This window comes from Armigeres subalbatus, chromosome 2 (assembly GCF_024139115.2).
Source record: "Armigeres subalbatus isolate Guangzhou_Male chromosome 2, GZ_Asu_2, whole genome shotgun sequence".
NCBI lineage: Eukaryota > Metazoa > Arthropoda > Insecta > Diptera > Culicidae > Armigeres > Armigeres subalbatus.
In genome coordinates, this window is record NC_085140.1 from 320,984,446 (window position 1) to 321,003,846 (window position 19,401).

General features: G+C 44.2%; 1 pseudogene; it reads right to left on the reverse strand.

Moving 5' to 3' along the window:
* The window catches only part of LOC134216816 (uncharacterized), an 85,106-nt pseudogene that overhangs the window by 13,112 nt on the left and 52,593 nt on the right, over positions 1-19,401 (reverse strand).

Genomic DNA, 19,401 nt, shown 5'->3' on the forward strand with positions numbered 1-19,401 from the left:
AAGAACAATGGATACACTATGCTCAGGGTGCCGGACCGAGAATCGAACTCGCCATTTCCGGATTGGCAATCCTACGTCTTTGCTCGCAAGGCTACCTGGAGATCCCCTTGCGAGACTACCCTATGAACGATATACCACGCGCCTCCACGCACACATATCCATGTCCTGCCAAATAAACTGACTAAAATGTGCGCCTCTTAATCCAGTTTAGGCTTTTCAAACAGTAAAATATTAATTAATCGTATTTCACTTGTCGTAAAACGAGTTAGTACTACTCCATAAAGTTCTACCACTTTATATCTTTACAGATACGTATTTCGACAACAACAGGAAGGCCGTCTTCAGTGTCTCGTACTTGAATCAACTTTATTAATTATGTGCATATATCGATACAGCTTCAAACATATTTTCATTTAAGGTTCGCATCAATTTTGTTTTTCTTCAGAGAGCTAATTCCATTGTATTGACCTTATACAGAGCGGAAATCAGCCCGTAGGGGTTTCAATTGCCTTACCAAAGTCGGGTCCATGTTTTTGTTGATTGATACGAGCTTTAGTTTGAAGAACAATAATGTCGTCGGCTCTGAAAACATGCTACGTAATCTGACCATCTCCATATGAAAATCTGAATTGAAATATTCGATGAAATAACAAGATTTTACAACAGAATCAGCATTAAATTTCCAATTCAACAATCTGCATTGTAACTACTCAGGAATGATAATTTATTGAATGTTCAATATCAATATCAATAACACATGGTCGCAGTTACGGTACTAGACTACAAACGGTCATGCGGACGAAACATTGCGATGACTCAAGGTACACTTTCAAACCCATCCAGTTAGTACGGTGCAATGTGGTAAACCTTCTGCTAACATTGGTAGGCAATAGTGAATAGTTGGGACACCACAGACTGCAAAGGTTGATATGAAGGCAGGCTGCTACCTGCCGGTACTAAATACTCACTCACTACTTCCATCTCGCTGGACACGATCATCGTGTGAAATGAGGGCGAATCTGCGGATACTTCACAGCTGTACTTGCCGGACATCGTTGGCTCCACTGCGGTCAGCGCCAAATGGCTTCCGTTGGACTGCGAACGCTGTGGGGCGATAGGAAATTGAGAAAACAACCAGAAGGTCAGTTGTTGTTTGCATTCGTCGTTGCGCTTTCATAGGTGGCTAACTGGTTGCTGTTATGTGTTGTGAGGACTGCGAAAAACTACCTTTGCATCATGTTGATAGGATGTTCTACATTTCTAATTAAGTTTTGCGTTTCTCGTACAACAAAACTGTACCGAAAGACTATCATTTCGATTTAAATGTGAACTGTTCATAGGTTGGCTCAGAGTCCAAAAATAGTTTTATTCACCAACCCACAATTGGAACATAAGCGTTCATGAAATTCAAGTAGATGGTTTCAAAACTTTGACGTGAATCTAAACTGATTAAGCTCAAATTTGACAAAGTGACATATTTTGAGCTAATAAACCGAAAAATGTCCGAATCTATTTTCTACTACAAAAAAAAAAATGGAAGAGAAAAGCAAAATAAGAACATCATATTTCGAAGTTTCATGCACTTTTAAGTCAGTTGACACCTAAAAAAATCGTTTAAAACTTATAACAAAAAGAGTGTACCACAAAGGTTGGTATCTTGGTGATTTACAAGAAACGAATAGTAATACTACTAGATGAATGCATTGGTGTTTAAACTAGAATCCGTATGCCAACAACACATTTTCCATTTTGCAGAATGATTTTCCAAATAAAAAAAGATAGTGCCTACGTTTCTGGGAGTTGTTCTAAAAGATAATATGGTGGGCTTTATTTAGAATGCTATTTAGAGAGGCTTTTTCTTTGAAAAAAAAAAATTGGGGGATTTTGTTGATTAACTGTTGTGTCACTCAATTTATGCCTTTCAACTAACTATTGTTCACAACGAACTACTTCAAGCGACAAACTTTATTAGTAGGATGCCAAAATGTTCCACACGTATTGTGATGGTATCGTCATCATCACCTTTGTTTAGGTTCACGGAATTGGTTTCTGGACGGTGTTCGCAATATATGTATGTACATGTCCCTACACTCCATGAAACAGATTCTCCTCCGTAGTTTCCCCATATGACTTTCGCTTGTTTATCTTGCCCTGACCCACACAAAATATGTTTCGAATATAAGCGGATGGAAGCCGACGGAGCGACAGAAAGCTGAAAGATGCTGTCGTCGGTGTTGTCCTCGCTTTCAGTTGTGAGCCTGTCGGCGTTGGACAGCGCAGTGGTCAAGGAACAACGATCGGATAACTGGTTAAAACCTTAAAATAAATAACTGCAATTATTATTATCTTTACAAATATATTTTTTACATTCCGAGAGCACGAAGCCGTATTTTTAAATATGTTTCGCGCCGGATTTACTCGAAAAATAGATTCCATTTCATGAGGTATTTTTGAACTTATACCTGAAGACTATACTTGATTAACTTAACTATTCAAAACTGTTTTCCTAATCACTTTTTAAGTCGTTTTCATTTTCTGTTTTCTGGACATAAAGACACATACAATTTTTGTGGTTTGGTTTCTGCTTCATTGGTTTAATGGATAACCTCTCTATACTCCTAGGCTAATCGAGGAGAAGCTGTAGAGTGGTATGACGGCGAATGTGAGCAGTTAGTGGAGAAGAAGAATGCAGCATGGGCGACATTGCTGCAACACCACACAAGGGCGAAGGAGGCATTATACAAACGGGCGTGCAACAGTCAACACAGAAGAGTTTTTTTTAAACTTATTATTGTGATGTTTTACACTTGAGATAAGTTCATCACATAGTTCTGTTATGTGCTACTTTGAGAAGATGAAGGCAGCCTACATCAGACTGAAGATAGAAGCTAAGCGAATCAGACTACTCGTCAACTTACTACTGATACTTGTTGAGCTAAAGCTCTTCCTCGATGAACTTACACCGAATGGAGTATTCTTTTTCTCCAATGGACTCGGTCCAGCCGCCCTGAACGTTGAGCCCTCTCAGGTCCTATTCAGCAGCAAAAAGCCATTGTGTACGAGGCCTTTCAGGAAGACTACACGGCCTCTTCCGGGTTATCCACTGAATTATTCGCTTGACGCAATTCTGGCATACGAATAACGTGTCCAGCCCACCGTACTCTGCCGAGTTGTATAAGCTAAACAATATCTAGCCCTTGATACACCTGGCATAACCTGTGATTCATGCGACGCCGCCAGATGCCGTTCTCTTGTTTATCGCAGCACTTATAGCTCAAACACTCCAAACGCTCTCCGATTTGCCTCCTTTGGCATCCATGTTTCACTGCCGTATAAAGCCACCAGAAGAATCGGAGTAGTATATAGCGCGAATTTTGCTGGTTATGAAGCCCGTAATAAGCCCTATTCGCAGATGTAATACGCCTTTTCACCTCGCGAGTAACATTATTATCGCACGTCACAAATGTTCTAAGATACACAAATTCTTCTACCTCTTTCACTTTTTTTCACCATCCAGCACCATATCACTATCACCACCAATAATGAACCCACGTTGATTACCAGCTTCGTTTCGCTGGTGTTGGTCGTGAGTCCAATCCTCGCAGTCTCCCTCTTGAAAGGGAACAATTTTTTTTCCACGGCAGGGGATAATGTGGGATAATGGTACCGCTTCTTTGCACACCAGCTCTCCTAATCGCTCCCTCGGGCGCTATATTGAACAGTGGATTCGAGAGTGCATCACCCTGGTTCAATCCATATAAGGTAACAAATGATGTCGAAATTTCATCCGTAATCCTTACACTTAATTTCGATCCGTCCAACGTTACACGAATCATCCGTATCAGTTTCGCCGGAAAACCATTTTCTAGTATAATTTGCCATAATTAATTCCGTTCACTGAATAGTACACCGCTTTGAAATCGATAAAGAGATGATGTGTCTGCAAGTTGTATTCCAGGAGCAGTTCCCCTATGACTCTCCATAAAGTTGGTTGAAATTTTCATTATATCGAACTCTTAGAGAGAAGTTTCCGAGCATCTTGAAAGGCGGCTTTCGAGCCATTTAAAACGAGCCTTCTGAGCATCTTGGAATGATGCCTCTTGTACGTTGGTTTCCAAGCCTCTAGAAAGATGAACTCCGAGCCATTTGAAGAGAAGCTTCGGGGTCTCTTTAATGGACGCTTCCGGGCCTCTTGAAAGGAGGCTTCGGGGCTTCTTGAAAAGAGGTGTCTGGGCCTCTTGAAAATATGTATCTGGGCCTCTTGAATAGAGGCTTCTGGGCCTCTTGAATGAAGGCTTCTGGGCTTCATGGAAGAAGTCTTCCGGGCCTCTTGAAACAAGGCTTCCGGGCCTCTTGAAAGGAGGCTTCTGGGCCTCTTGAAAGAAGGCTTCTGGGCCTCTTGAAAAAGGCATCTGGGCCTCTTGAAAGGAGGCTTCCGGACCTCTTGAAAGCAGGCTTCCGGGCCTCTTGAAAGGAGACTTCCGAACCACTTGAAAAGAGGTTTCTGAGCCTCCTGAAAGTAGGCTACCCAGCCTATTGAAAGAAGTTTTCCGAACCTCTTAAACAAAGGCTTTCGTGGCCTCTGGACCTCTTGAAAGTAGGCTTCTGGGCCTTTTGGAAGCAGTCCTCCGATCATCTCCGAGCTGTTTAATAGATGGCTTTTGAAGCAACAGAGCTTTTCGGAAAAAGCTTCATGTTTTTTAATTGGAGGCTTCCGAACGTGTAGACTCTAAATTTTAGTTCAGAAGCATATTCATATTCATATTCTTATCATTCAACATTTTGTTTCAATCAGGTAGATAGCATAGAAGATTTTTAAAATTTATTCATTCATCGTTCTGTCCTTTTGATCTTTTCTCCCACAGCCTTTCATCCATTACGTTGGTTGTGGAGGGAAGGATTCAATAGTCTTTGAGTTACTGATCGCCATGCATATTATGTACAAGACAAAATCTTGAAATTAAAAAATATATACATATATCAAAACTTTATCAATAAGTTTTGATTAAAATCCGACATTATGCATTTTTGTCCGAGGTACCCCCTGGACCGGCGAAGGTACCCCAGGTTGAGAACCGGTGCCCTATTATAAAGAGAGGGCAAATGAGGCCGTTCAACCAGCTAGCAGGCAATTCCTCGTCTTTCCATATGTTCGACATAATAAAGTTGGTTCTTCTCCGCAGCCTTATTGTTTTTCAGCTCTTTAATGGCTTTGCGAGTTCAAAAAATATATGAAAAAAAACAGGTAGATAAGTGAACGCACCAAAATCTAACGTGAAATCTGTACCGTTATACGTAAGTAAGTAAGTAAGTAAGCAAGGCAAATGGCAAGTGAAGGCAAGGGCAAGGCAAGTAGGCAAGGGCAGTGGGTGGCAAGTGGCAGGCAAGCAGGCAGGCAAGCAGTGGTGGTGTGGGTGTGTGGGTGGGGGTGAGTGGGTGGTGGGTGGCAGGTGGTGGGGTGGGTGGTGGGGTGCAAGGTGGGTGGCAGGCAGGTTGGGTGGTGGGTGGTGGGGTGGGTGGGTGGCAAGGCAGGTGGGTGGAGGGTGGGTTGTGGGTGGGTGGGGTGGGTGGGTTGGCGGCAAGGCAGGTGGGTGGGGTGGGCAAGGGCAAGTTGGGGTGCAAGGGGTGGGTGGGTGGGTGGGGGTGGGTGGGTGGTAAGGTGGGTGGGTGGGGTGGGGTGGGTAGGGTGGGTGTGTTGGGTGGGGTGGGTGGGGGGGTGGGGGGGGTGGGGGGGGTGGGTGGTGGGGGGTGGGGTGGGGTGGGTGGGTGGGGTGGGTTGGGTCAAGGTGGGTGGGGTGGGTGAGGTGGGAGGGGGGGTGGGGCGGGTGGGTGGGGTGGGGGGGGTGGGGGGTGGTGGTGCGGTGGGGTGGTGGGGTGTGGGGGGGGGGTGGGTGGGGTGGTGGTTGGGGGTGGGGTTGGGGTGGTGTGGGGTGGGTGGGTGGGTGGTGGGTGGGTGGCAGGTGGCAGGTGGGGGGTGGGTGGTGGGTGGGTGGGGGTGGGGGTGGGTGCAGGTGTGGTGGGTGGGTTGGGTGGGGGGTGGTGGGGTGGGTGGGGTGGGGTGCAGGTAAGGGTGGGTGGGGTGGGTGGGGTGGGTGCAGGTGCAGGTGGGTGGCAGTGGGTGGTGAGGTGGCAGGTGGGTGGGGTGGGTGGGGTGGTGGTGGGGTGGGGTAGGGTGGGTGGGGTGGGTGGGGTGGGGTGGGGTGGGTGGGGTGGGGTGGGTGGGTGGGGTGGGTGGGTGGGTGGGTGGGTGGAGTGGGGTGTGGGTTGGGGTGGGTGGGGTGGGTGGGGTGGGTGGGGTGGGTGGTGGGGTGGGTGGGTGGGGTGGGTGGGGTGGGTGGGTTGGTTGGGGGGGGGTGGGTGGCAGGTGGGTGGGTGGCAGGTGGGTGGGGTGGGTGGGTGGGGTGGGTGGGTGGTGGGTGGTGGGTGGGTGGCAGGTGGGTGGGTGGGTGGGTGGGTGGCAGGTGGGTGGTGGGTGGGTGGTGGGTGTGGGTGGATGTGGGTGGGGTTGGGTGGGTGGGTGGGTGGGGTGGGTGGGGTGGGTGGGTGGGTGGGGTGGGTGGGTGGGTGGGTGGGGTTGGGGTGGGTGGGTGGGTGGGGTGGGGTGACAGGGTGGGGTGGGGTGGGTGGGGTGGGGTGGGTGGGTGGGTGGGGTGGGTGCAGGGTGGGTGGGTGGGGTGGGGTGGGTGGGGTGGGTGGGGTGGGTGGGGTGGGTGGGGTGGGGTGGGTGGGTGGGGGGGTTGGGGTGGGTGGGGGGTGGGGTGGGTGGGGTGGGTGGGGTTGGGTGGGGGGGGTGGGGTTTGGGTGGGGGTGGGGTGGGTTGGAGTTGGTTGTGGGGTGGTGGGTAATTATGTGTAAGTTGGTAGAATACAGTAAGTAAGTAAGGGCACATACAGTAAGTACAGTAAATAATGTAAGTAAGTATACATGTATATGTAAGTAAGTAAGTACAATAAGTAAGTGATAAAGTAAGGCAGGTGGCATTCCGCCAGAAAATTCTTTGTAATTCTTTAGGTGAATATTTAAGGATTTTTCAAAAGACAGGTATCCCTTTGGACATTTCTCCGGTAATTTCTTCGAAAATCATACAGTAGGTAATTCCTCACAGAATTTCTTCTGAAAACCTAGAAAAAAAATCTTGGAATTTCGTCGAAATTTTAGTCAAGCATTTCTGCAAAACTTTCTCCAGGAATTTCTTTAGAACATTCTTCAACAATTCTTCCAGAATTTTTTCCAGGAATTCTTTCGGATATTCCTCGGCAAATACCTCCAGAACATTTTCCAGAAATTTCTATAGACCTTCGGAAATTAATTTCGGAATTCTTTTGGGAATCTCTTCAGAACTATTTTCTGAAATTATTTTAGGAATTCTTTGAAAACAAAACCTTCGGAAATTTCTTTTGGAAAATCCATGCGAAATTCCTTAAAAAATCTTGAGAAATTCCTTAAAAACTGATCTTGAATTTCCATCTGAAACTGTTTTTTTTATTTAAACTATTAATTATTCGGATAACTTCCGTCAAGAATTACGGTTAGAATTGCTAGAATTTTCAAATGATTTTCCAGGTGAACCGTCCGAAGAAATTTTTGGAGAAATTTACAAAAAAAATATATTTAGAATTACTGGAAGAGCTCTCGAAAGTTCATTTATGAAGGACTATCGGAGGGAGAACTCGAAAGGATTTTCGAAGAATTGCTAAAGGAATTTTCGAAGGAATTTCTGATATAACCTTTCAAGGAACTCCCGGATGCGATGCATTTCTAAAGGAATTTTCTAAAAAATGTTAAATGGAATTTCCGAAGAAATTAGAGATTTCTTCAGGAATTGCTTCGGGAATTACTTCAGGATTTTCTCCAGGAGTTCCTCCAAAAACTTTCTCTAAGATTTTCTTCGGAAGTTTCCCCGATTTTTATAAAAAAATGACGAAAAGTCACTTTTTATCAGAACTATCAGCGTGTATATGGGTCATGTGCACCATCTTTTTTTTAGAGGGATGAAGGCAAATTACACCTGAAATTATCACTGGAGTGGGGAGTGGGGTTGACAAAAGGCCGACCCACTAAATCCACCCAAGTAGCGGAAGGTTACTTGAGTTACCCTCTCTGCTAATACCCTGATTCCCCCAGTAACTACTGCCTCCCTGCTTTACTTCTGGAGTATAGATAGTACTTAATGTACTCGCTCATCCACGCTCACACAGGCACTCATCCCGTATGAGGGTTACTTGGGTGCTCTCTCTAACGGACCATCTGACACATACTGACACGCCATAGTCGACATGGCTGGCGAAGGTCAGCTTGTCGTCTATTACGACCCCAAGGAGCTTCAAACTCCGCTTTGATGCGATCGTGACTTCACCCACATGAATCACTGCATGTTGAACCGACTTGCGGTTGTTGACGATAACCACCTCCGTCTTATGTTGAGTGAGCTCCAGGTCTCTAGCGCTCATCCAATCCACCACCGTGCTGATCGCGTGTGCTGTGGTCAGTTCTACCTCTGGAATTGACCGTAGACCTTCAAGGTTACGTTAGTGGCGAAGCTGACGATCTTAACACCAGGATGGAACTTTAGCTTTATAATACCGGGCCCAGTATTGAACCTCCTGCGGTAATAGGAACGCTTCTCTGACCGGCATCGGTCTCGTATAATAGTACACGATTCTGGAAATAGCTTTTCAAAATCCGGTACAGGCCCACCGGCAGGCTAAGCCGGTGTAACGGGAACCCGATGGCATCCCAGCTTGCGCTGTTGAATGCGTTCGTCACATCAAGTGTCATTAATCCACAGTATCGAGTACCTCGCCTTTTCCGTTATATCGCTATCTCGGCGGTCTTTACCACCGAGTTAATGGCATCCAACGTGGACTTACCCTTGCGAAAACCGAACTGATTGCTTTCCATGCGGTTCGTACCCTCTGAGTACGAGGTCAGCCTGTTGAGGATAATCCTCTCTAGCAACTTGCCCGTCGTGTCTATAAGGCAGATTGGTCTATGCGCCGATGGGTCGCCCGGCGGCTTCCCGGCCTTCGGCAACAACACGAATTTTCTTTGTTCGTTCCCAGGGATTTGGCCAACGCGAGTAACTCTTCGTTCGTCACCGGAGCCACCATTTCGGCCGCACCCGCTGCCTTGCGGACTTGTGGCTCGGGACGGGAAGAGTACCTCGATAATCCTTGCCAACCTATCCGGGGACTGTCCGGGGGGTGACCATCCTGTCCCAGCTAAACTTCACCAGTGATAGTCGTCGTTTTTGCTTCTTTGTATTTGATTGCACATTAGTGGATTAAGTTGTGCTGCTTGCGACAACTATTGGCTCAAAAGTATAAGGGAAAGTATAGCTTTTTAGAACAACTGGCAACACTGCCCAATAAGCTCACTGTGTTTACATTCTGTGCTGTTTCAAATCATTGATTCATCGCCTTCGATCGCTTCCAAAATCCTCTGCTCACCGATACGCCTGCATATAAACCGCCCTCCAATCGCCGCTTCATTAAGTACAACAATTGTGATCAGGTAGGATTGTGAAATTAATATATTTCCGAGTCGGCTCGATGCGGAAGAATCACTAAAACCGCGCCACTTGCCAATATTCCCACCTCGCCGCTCTCCCCCTGCATCACCTGTCGATCAAGCTAAAACCCACCACCGCCAATCGCTTACTGCACCAAACAAATCATCAAGCTGCGCACCGAACCAAAAGCATTTGACAAATCTACCAACCTGCACCGCACCATCCAAACATCAATAAATGCTCCTTTTCGCTGCTGCTGTTCTCATTCATCCAAGCCGAAAACACCCCATATCCTGGTCATCATGCACAACCACCGATCGTGAATTGCCATCTCCGATCATTAGCAGCTTGTTTATATTTTGATCGTCGTCGCGCCGTGTTCAAAGTTAGCCATTCAATGTTACATGCGTTTTGTTGGCTGAAGAACATCAACTTATAGGTGAGATATAGTAGTGTGTGAACCTGTTAGTAGCCACTGTCATCCGCTAAACCTGTCATCGGGAGCTGTCTTGTCATCGCCTTTGAACTAGTGGCGCCATCTGGTTAGCCAGCATATGCCATTAACTTTTTAAGAGCATCTCCATCGTTCACTCTGTTTGGTCAAGTTGCATAAAGTGTAAGATGTCTCCGCTGGGAAGTTTGGTCATAGTTGCGCTTGCAGTTTGTCAACTGTAGAAGTTTCTCTTTGCGGTGGTTTCTGCAAAGCAACTTTCATTACAACTGCGCGGGCATTTCTGGAAGATCTGTACAAGGGAAATATGCGGCACATCTTCTATTTTCTGGATGTGTACAGGATGTCGCGACATAATGAAGGCAATGCTCGATTTAAAATCGCATTGGCATCTATGAATGCTGCCACGGTTGAACTGAAGGATACGTATCAAAAATCGTCGAAGAAGGGAAATAAAGAGTGAGATTAAGAGGACAGCCTCATCGCTGAGATCAGGCAAGAGATCAAAAGGTGGTTCAACAAGCTTTCGCCTGCGGTACTATCTCCCGTTTCAGTTGTTCAGGTTCGGTAAAAATAATACGCCGAAAAGAAGCCGTGATGACGAAGCTGCACCATTTGATCAATCAGCCCAAAAATTCTTTCGCGGTGCCGGACCGTCGAAACGCCAACGTATCATCAGCTTCTGTAGCATCGATCAACTGACTCAAGTTCTGGATCTATCTTTTGAAAATTTCACCCGATGTATCGGAAGCCGATGTCGAGGAAACTTGCCAAGGATTGCTTGAATGTGGACGAAGCTATCTGGTGAAATCTCCTGATACCGAGAGGCAAACAAGTGTCGACGAAGTCATTCATCTCTTTCATGGTAGAGTCAGTCTAGCATCAGAAACGAAAGCTATGGATCCTCTGTCGCTGGCCATACAGGGATCGAATTCCGTGAGTTCATTGACGATGATACCGCACTCCAGACTTTTGGAAACCAGCCCAGAACGTGGATACTGGGCCCTGTTATCAGCATTTCAGAAGCTACACCGTTCGTGAGAGTCTCTCCAATTGTCGTATCTATCCTTCCTCATTCCGCTACCACTTGTTCTCCGCTCACCGTCTACTACCAAAACGTCCGTGGATTGAGGGACAAAAAACAAGCACTCTACTCAATTCACTGCTGTCCTGTGATTTTGATGTCATCGTATTCACAGAAACACGGCTCCTATTCCGACATCTCCGAACTCCGAACTGTCAAGCCAACTACACCATTCATCTACCGGTGCAATAGAAACACTCGCACCAGTGTATTTCAGCGTGGAGGAGGTGTCCTAATCGCAGTGAGAGCCCAGCTGAATTGAAAGCCGTATTTCTTGAAGAAGCAGCGATGATCTTGAGCGTTATTGTGAAAGTTATATACTGGCTACCATAAGGAGTCAACTCTGTCTGTGTTGCATCTATATTAGACCGCGCAGTCCCGCCGATATTTATTACGCTAAGCACGGTGAATCCCTGACCCTCGTGAGGTCACCCAAGGATAGTCATGCGGGCGATTACAACCTTCCTAATTCTGGCCCACTGGGAATTCGATGATGAAGTACATGGGTTTCTGCCTCTCAACGTACCCTCGTCGGAAACAAGAACTTGCAGTAGTTGCGAGTCTTTATTACCCACCAGGATTGCAGCAAATCAATGAGTTTGGTTAATGCGAATGGTAGGCTTCTCGATTTAGTTTTCGTGCCAGTGATTCTGATCGAATTGAACTGCTGTTTGAGATCACCTGATGCCATTTTGAAAGTCGATCCTTACCACAAAGCCAGAATTTGTTGCTCAGAATGCAGGCCTCTGAAGCACTTGCAACTCCCGCAGTCAGAATTCAGCTGCACGGGAATGAATATAACTTGCATCGATGTGACTCTTGATGTAATCAACGCTAGATTAACTGCATTGGACTGGACAGTGTTTATCAAACCTCAGAAACGGTGGATGATGCTGTGGACTGTTATGTATGACAATGTTTACCAAAGTAATTCGTGACAATGTCTTCCGCTGAAGAAAACCCGAAGAAAGTCTACACAAATGCCAACAACCATGGTGGAACCCGCAGCTACTGCGCAGACTACGGAACCGTCTACGCAAGGCCCGTAAACGTTATTTTTCGTTCCAGGACAACTGAGAATAAGTATGCTGTTCAACTTGCGGAAGCTGGAGTACAACAGCGCGTGCATGCGAAGTTCGTTTCCGTGAGTATATTGAACAAATGCAACGGAACCTCAAAAAGAACCCTTCATCGTTCTGGTCTTTTGTGAATACTCGCAAAATAACGTCTTCTATGGTAACTGGCATAATTCTTCCGCCGCCAACACTTCTGCTGCAAATCTGTTTGCTGAGTTCTTTTCACCAGTGTGTTTCGGAGTCAGACGTATCACCATTCACCGCCACAACAATATTTTAGATGAGTTACAAAGCTTCCAACATCCATCTACCGCAGCTAAACCTCAGTATTGACACGGTTTTTGGACGCTCTTAATGCAAAGTTGACGTTTCGAAGGGACCTGGTCCAGATCAGATTCCACCGTCGTTCATAAAAACTGTGCAGCCACTTCACTGGCTGTCCCAGCCCCTGACAATTTTCAACCTGATCACTCGCGGATGGCGTGTTCCCCTGATGCCTGGAAGCACGCATCAATTACATTGATTTTCAAATCTGGCAACATACATGAAGCGTGGAAAATTATCCGACCCATTTCGATCCTGAACTGTTTGGCCAAAGTATCAGAAAGACTGTTGCATGAAGCAAAGAATGCTTTATCCAGCCGTGCCAAATCCGTTATATCTGAAGATTTCCAGCATGGATTCGTATGCAAAACACGTTCGACGATCTCTAATTTGATGAGCTTCACCAATAGTGTTATTGCCGATGCATCGAGAAGCGGCAACAAGTAGAGTGCTGTGTATATTGACTTTTCAGAAAGCATTTGAAGTTAAAGTTCCGCATGATCTTGCTATTTTGAAACTGAACCGTCTTGGTCCACCGTCGTGGATCGTCAACTAGATTCATTCGTACTTGACTTCAAGAAAAGCCTTACGTCGAAGGTTCGTGGACGCCAGTTCTGGATGAATTCGAAGTTCCAGTCTGGCGTCTCCACAAGGGAGTCACCTAGGATCTTTAATTTTTGCGCTATTTATCAACGACGTTTGCGATCAGCTACACTCGTGCAAGCTGCTTTTGCGGATGACCTGAAAATTTACCGAGTCGTGAAGTCAGCCTTTAGATTGCTGTGCATTTCAAGAAAGCCGACATTGTGCGCTTATCATCGTGGTGCGTCAGATAAACGGAATGTAAGCTAACGCTTTACCAAATGCCAGAATCGTGCATTACTTTTCCCTGTGTTCACTCATCAATCAGATTTGACTATTCGATGGGACCAATCACCGCTTATGAGAGTTAACTCCATAAAGCGATCTTGGCTCATACACCTTGGACAGTAAGCTTCGGTTCAACGAGCGTAGCATCTCAAAGACAATCTCCAAAGCTTTAACCAACACTATGCTTGGCTTCCTGGCGCCGCAACTCTGCACAATTCGATGATGTTTATGCTCTGGAAAACATTATACTGCTCATTGGTCCGAAGCATTCTTGAGTACGGAGTTAAAATATGGGCTCCTTACTATGCCCGGATTCATGCATCACGCATAGCAAAGCATCCAGAAAACGTTTCCTGTCAGATCTGCCATTACGATAGTGCCGCCATGGACCAATCCTGATAACCTGCTACCGTATGGAGCACAGATGTACGCTCATTGGCTTGGGCAAACACTCTCCAAACGCTGAACGTATTTACAACGACTTCATACATTTTTTACATGATTCGTGATAACATTGACTGCAGTAGCGTGCTCCGGGAAATCAATTTCCACGGCACCTAGCCGCCAAGATTACGCAATCCCCCAATTGCTTTTGGACCCCAGCGCATCGTGTACTTTTGCTTTACGGTTACAATACAGACCACCGATGACAGATGTTGTAGATTGTTTAACGATGTATGCGTGATATGTTTGATTATAATGTTAGTGTTTGTCTTCAAAAATAGGATTAAGATACTGTAGTCTGTGTGGTTTTGAACCAAAGATGAAATAAATAAATAAATAAATAAATATGTTTAAATAGGTTGTGCGAGAAAGGCAAACATATTATGTGCCAGTTAGACACGCCTCTTAATCATGCCCAAATATTAAATTGTAAACTTGTACAGTATAAGGATGCAACAATAGTGCAAATTCCTTCTTCAAAGCTTCTGTGCTGAACTTGAAAATTTTTTTTTTAATTTTACAAAAATAAGGTTTAAAAATCTTTAAAGCTTGTGGAAGTACTTGTCCCAGTTGTGCCCATATTCCATTCAGTTCCGACCACAGTACAATGATGGACCCAAAGAGCAAGTGTTTACCGCGAGTACACCTACACAAAAAAATGCAGTTCATATAGCAAGCAATTCCCGCTGGACCGCCTGAGCCAGTTCCCTGATTGCGTTGCACTGTTGGTTGACACAGAAGCTGGAGATTGGTCCGGTGCCAAACGTTGCTGGTTGCTACATATCGAACCACGGCTGTGGAAAGTGCACGTGAGGAAACGACGACGAGGCACGACGAAAAGATGGAATAACGCTGGACGGATGCTTCCGAGCTCGGTATGCGTCACTGTGGCAATATACGGTGTGGAGACTATAGGGAGTGGATTCAGCTGGGCTGGGTTTGGGAAAATATTTGAGGAAATGTGTTTTCCAAGTAGACATCTATGGCGAAACTGAACACAAACATTTAGGACAGCTTACGCTCGCATCGATGCAATGACAGTTGTATATGGGCTTTGAAAATTCATAAATCAACCGGTGTGCAGTGTGGTGATGTAGGAAATGTCTACGAAATTTGTTCAGGTTCGTAAAATCATAGGGTTTTTTTAATGAATAGGAAGGCTTCGAGTACAAATAGTTGAAAGGCTATGGGAAAGCAACACATACTTCTTAAAATTTTCGTTTGAAATGTAAGAAGACTGATTGATCCGTATACGTATGAAATTATGGTCTTGTTTGTCGGCTCTAGGAGGAATATCTATTTGCGAAGCCCCCTATTTTCATTTCCATTGTGTATTACTGTATTTCAACGGAATGATTTAATTTTTAATACATGGGTAGTAAACTGCTAATGATCGCATATTCGTTTCATCTTTCCTGGATTTCCTATTCTTATGGGACAAATATGCGATTGTGGGCAATACATCTGTTCATTGCTAGTGATGTATAAAAAAAATCAAGTCATTTAGTAGGAATGCGGTAATAACTGAAGATAGTCAGATCTTCATTCTACATAGTTTGAACATAACGTGATAGAGAACCAAGTTAATATTTGCTCTTTAACCCCGTTGACTTGTATGAAAAAATGATAGATTCTTATACGAATAATAGAAAAGAGAGTAGTTTTGTGTTAGATCCATTGATATTTGCCAACCAAATCTGCGCATATTATTTCGTTTCATGCTTCTTTTCGCTTTAGAACTTCATAGCTACATCTATTTTTTTATATGAACTGTCTCATAGAACTACAGAATTTGGCGCTCTATTATTTCATTTTAAGATGAGATGAGTATGTGAGTGTTAGATGGAAAATGAAAAAGTTCACCGAAATAAATCTTCAGTCAAACATTCAGCCTTGATAAGAACTGTATTTCAATAAGGTACTGATTTTATTTCCTAAAGTGTTAGGAATTTGTTGGAACCAAAGAATCTTTGCATATGCGAAACATATTTAACTTTTGCCGTCTGCTTCACTACCACTCTCAGCTCCAGTGTAGACTGATTTCTTGTTTGAAATTTTGCATACAGCCCGTTGCCGCCGGTTGGTCGTTGGTCTAGTTTATGTTGCTGTTGACTGGCTGTTGAATCGAGCAACAAGATTCATATAGTCGAGAAGTGGCACCTTTTTGCAAAGTCAGAGCAAAATGGGTTCTCCGCTCCAGAGTCGGGCCCGAGTGCTAGCCTCATTGCAGTCGAGTGGTAAAAATAGCACACTACAGTGCACACCAGTTCGTTTAGAATTAGTTTTGTGCCAGTTTAGCCATCAGTGTTTGTTAGGAAGGATGGGCTAAAGTGCTGCATTGTGAAACATCCGAAAGATACAATCAAATTGTAATTTTTAAATCCTTCAAGCTTTTAGCCTTTCTCGTATACAAAGTATACGCAAAGGCTATTTTTGAAACTAAACATCATGTTAAAATGATTAATGTTGAACAATTTTGCACTATTGGACTCAACTGCAAGAATTTAACACATATTTAACAGATAAATATTATTTTTAAGAAAACCCAATATGATGACTGTATTTTCAATTGATTTCATTTTAAGTACTTGATAAGTTTTGGATTTGGTGACGACTAATTACTGCATTCGAAAACTATGACGATAATGCTCAAAGAACTGTGTTCTAGCTATCGAGAAAGTCATCATTCTCGCTAGATGAATAAGTCGCGGTTTATTTCAGTTGGGTATTCAGACTGTGGTATTTTATTAAACTATCCTCCCCCAACAACTTATTCTGCGGAAAGTTTTTTTTTCACTTTCTCTAGTGTCGTCTCTGATTCATACACACGGTGTGCCTAGTCGGTGTGGTCAAGTGGTGGGTGTCAGTTTTGTGAACTTTTCTGAACCAGCCAGCGTCAGTGTTCCCCTTCCGCCCTTTGAACGATGTCGGTGGGTTTGTGAATAACAGAAAAACGAGATGATGCCATTGAGAGCATTGAAGAGGCCGTTGGTTTGCTGTAAACGATAGTTAGTTGGATGGGGCCAGGATTTTTCTCGAGTGTTCCTGGTACTGAACCGGGTAGTGGATGCCATATGCTGTTGTAGTCTTTTTTATGGTCTATGCAGGTGAATGCTTCCATGTGTTGCAAATGTTGTATTGTGTCGAAGTTTCCGACACCAGAGAGATATGTGGTCAGTACCTGTTGTTCCTTGCTGAATGGATTATTGGTACATTGGCTTTGTGGCAAGGCAAACACTGATACTGATTGCTTTCTAAGCGATTGTGTTGTGTTTTTTTATTTTGAAAATGTTGTATCCTTTTTTATCTTTTTCTACACTAGATTTATTAGACCATGCTCGAAGTGGCCAGAGCAGAATGTAGCAGTCATCTTCATTCGGACCGGTTTATAGTCGCATGTCGCCAATTACGCAGTCTACGTATACATAGGAAGGATTCGCATTTGTACACCACGTATTTTTAAAACATCGTCGGATCGCTGTCGAAATGTTTGCCCCTTAGCTGTTTGATTTTTGCAGTACAGAGAACAAGAGCCGATGCAAATAATGATAACCATTAAACACAAGCTGCAGCCTACAACAGAAGACACATAACTTTTTTTTAAATGTAACCAATTGTACCAAATGTACGTTGGTTAGGAATTCCTTCGGGAATTTCACCGGAAGATTCTCCAGGAATTCCTCTAGAAGTTTCTCCAGAACATCCCCGGAAGTTCATCCAAAAATTCCTCCGGGAGTTCCTCAAGGAATTCCTCCGAGAGTTTCTCCAGGAATTCCTCCGGAAGTTTATCGAGGAATTGCACCCGAAATATTCGGAATTCGTCTAGAAGATTATCCAGGAGGTTCTCCGGAAGTTCATCCAAAAATTTCTCCGAAAGTTCCTCCAGGAATTCCACCGAAAGTTCTTCCAGGAATTCCACCAGAAGTTCCTCCAGGTATCCCGCTGGAAATTCCTTCAGAAATTAAACGACAAGTTCATCCAGGAATTCCAGCGGAAGTTCATCCAGGAATTTCTACGGAAGTTCTTCCAGGAACTCCTACGGAAGTTTCTCCAGGAATTCGTACAGAGGTTCCTTCAGGAATACATACGGAAGTTCCTTCAGGAATTCCTCCAGAAGTTCTTCCAGGAATTCCTTCAAAAGTTCCTCTAGGAATTCCTCCAGATGTTCCTCCAGAAATTCCTCTAGAAGTTCCACAAGGAATTCCTCTAGAAGTGCTTTCAGGAGTTTCTCCAGAAGTTCCTCCAGGAATTTATCCGGAAATTCTCCAAGAAATGCCTCCGGAAGTTCCTCCAAGAATCCCATTAGAAGTTTCTCCAGGAGTTCCTCGGAAGTTCCTCCGGGAATTTCTCCCGAAGTTCCTCCATGAATTCTTCCGGAAGTTTCTCCCGGAATTTCTCTGAAAGTTCCTCCAGGAATTCCTCAGAAAGTTCTTCCAGGATTGTTTTTTTAGAAAATTTCTCCAGGTATTCTTCACAAAGGAATTGACTTTTCCCGTCAAAAATTGTATCTCGTTTTATTGTCTCAGTCGATTCTTTGGCTTATATAAGGTCAACTTTTCCAAAGAACCCATATTTTTTTAAGCCTCTAACTATTTAAAAAATCAAAAACAAAATCCGAAAAAGCGTTGCACGTGTGAACCGGCCTGAAAATTTCACCCGATGTTTGTTCAAAATCGGACCAATCTTAAAAAAAGCAGCACTTTTTGATTTTTGTTTTTAATTTGAAAAATACTTCTTCTTCTTCTTCGATGGCTCTACATTCCAACTGGAACTTTGCCTGCTTTTCAGCTTAGTATTCTACTAGCATTTCCTCAGTTATTAATTGAAAGCTTTTCTATGCCCACCATTGCATGAATATGTATCTTGTGTGGCAAGTACAATGGATACACTATGCCCATGATGTCGAGAAAGTTTCCAACCCGAAAAAAAAAATACTTAGAGGCGTCAAAACGATGGGTTCTTTGGGAGTGATCTTAAATAAGCCAAAGAATCTATTGAGCGAATATAACATTTTGACGGGAAAGGTCAATTCATTTAAAAATTAATTTTACGGAAATTTCTTGAGGAATTCTTCCAAAAATTTCTCCAAGAACTCCTATACAAATTCATTCGAATTCCTCTGGGAATCATTTAAGTAATTCTCCCGGCAATTCTCACGGAAACTTCTCCAGAGTTTTTCCAAGAATTGAACGGGAAAACCCTACAGGAATAAGTAAATTACTCCAGAAATCTCCCACTTTTTCTTTAGATACTTCTCTAGAAGTTCTCCCAGAATTCTCATAAAATACTCACAAGAATATCTCTTCCAGAAAAATCTCTATATGTGCCCCTGGAAATTTCTCTAGAAAAATCCTCAGGGAACTGCTGAGGGAAATTTCTCTTTCATGGAGAATTCATGACGGAATATTTGTGGGCGTAGAGGGAGGGTCGTTTGGCCGAAACCCATTCGGCCGAAAGCCACTTGGCCGAATGCCATTAGGCCGAACAAACCATTAGGCCGAAACCCATCTGGCCGAAAGTCATTTGGCCGAATAGGACATTTGACCAAATAGAACATTTGACCGCATAGGACATTTGGCCGAATAGGGCATTTGGACAAATAGGACAGTTGGCTGAATAGGACATTTGAAAAGTGAAAAGT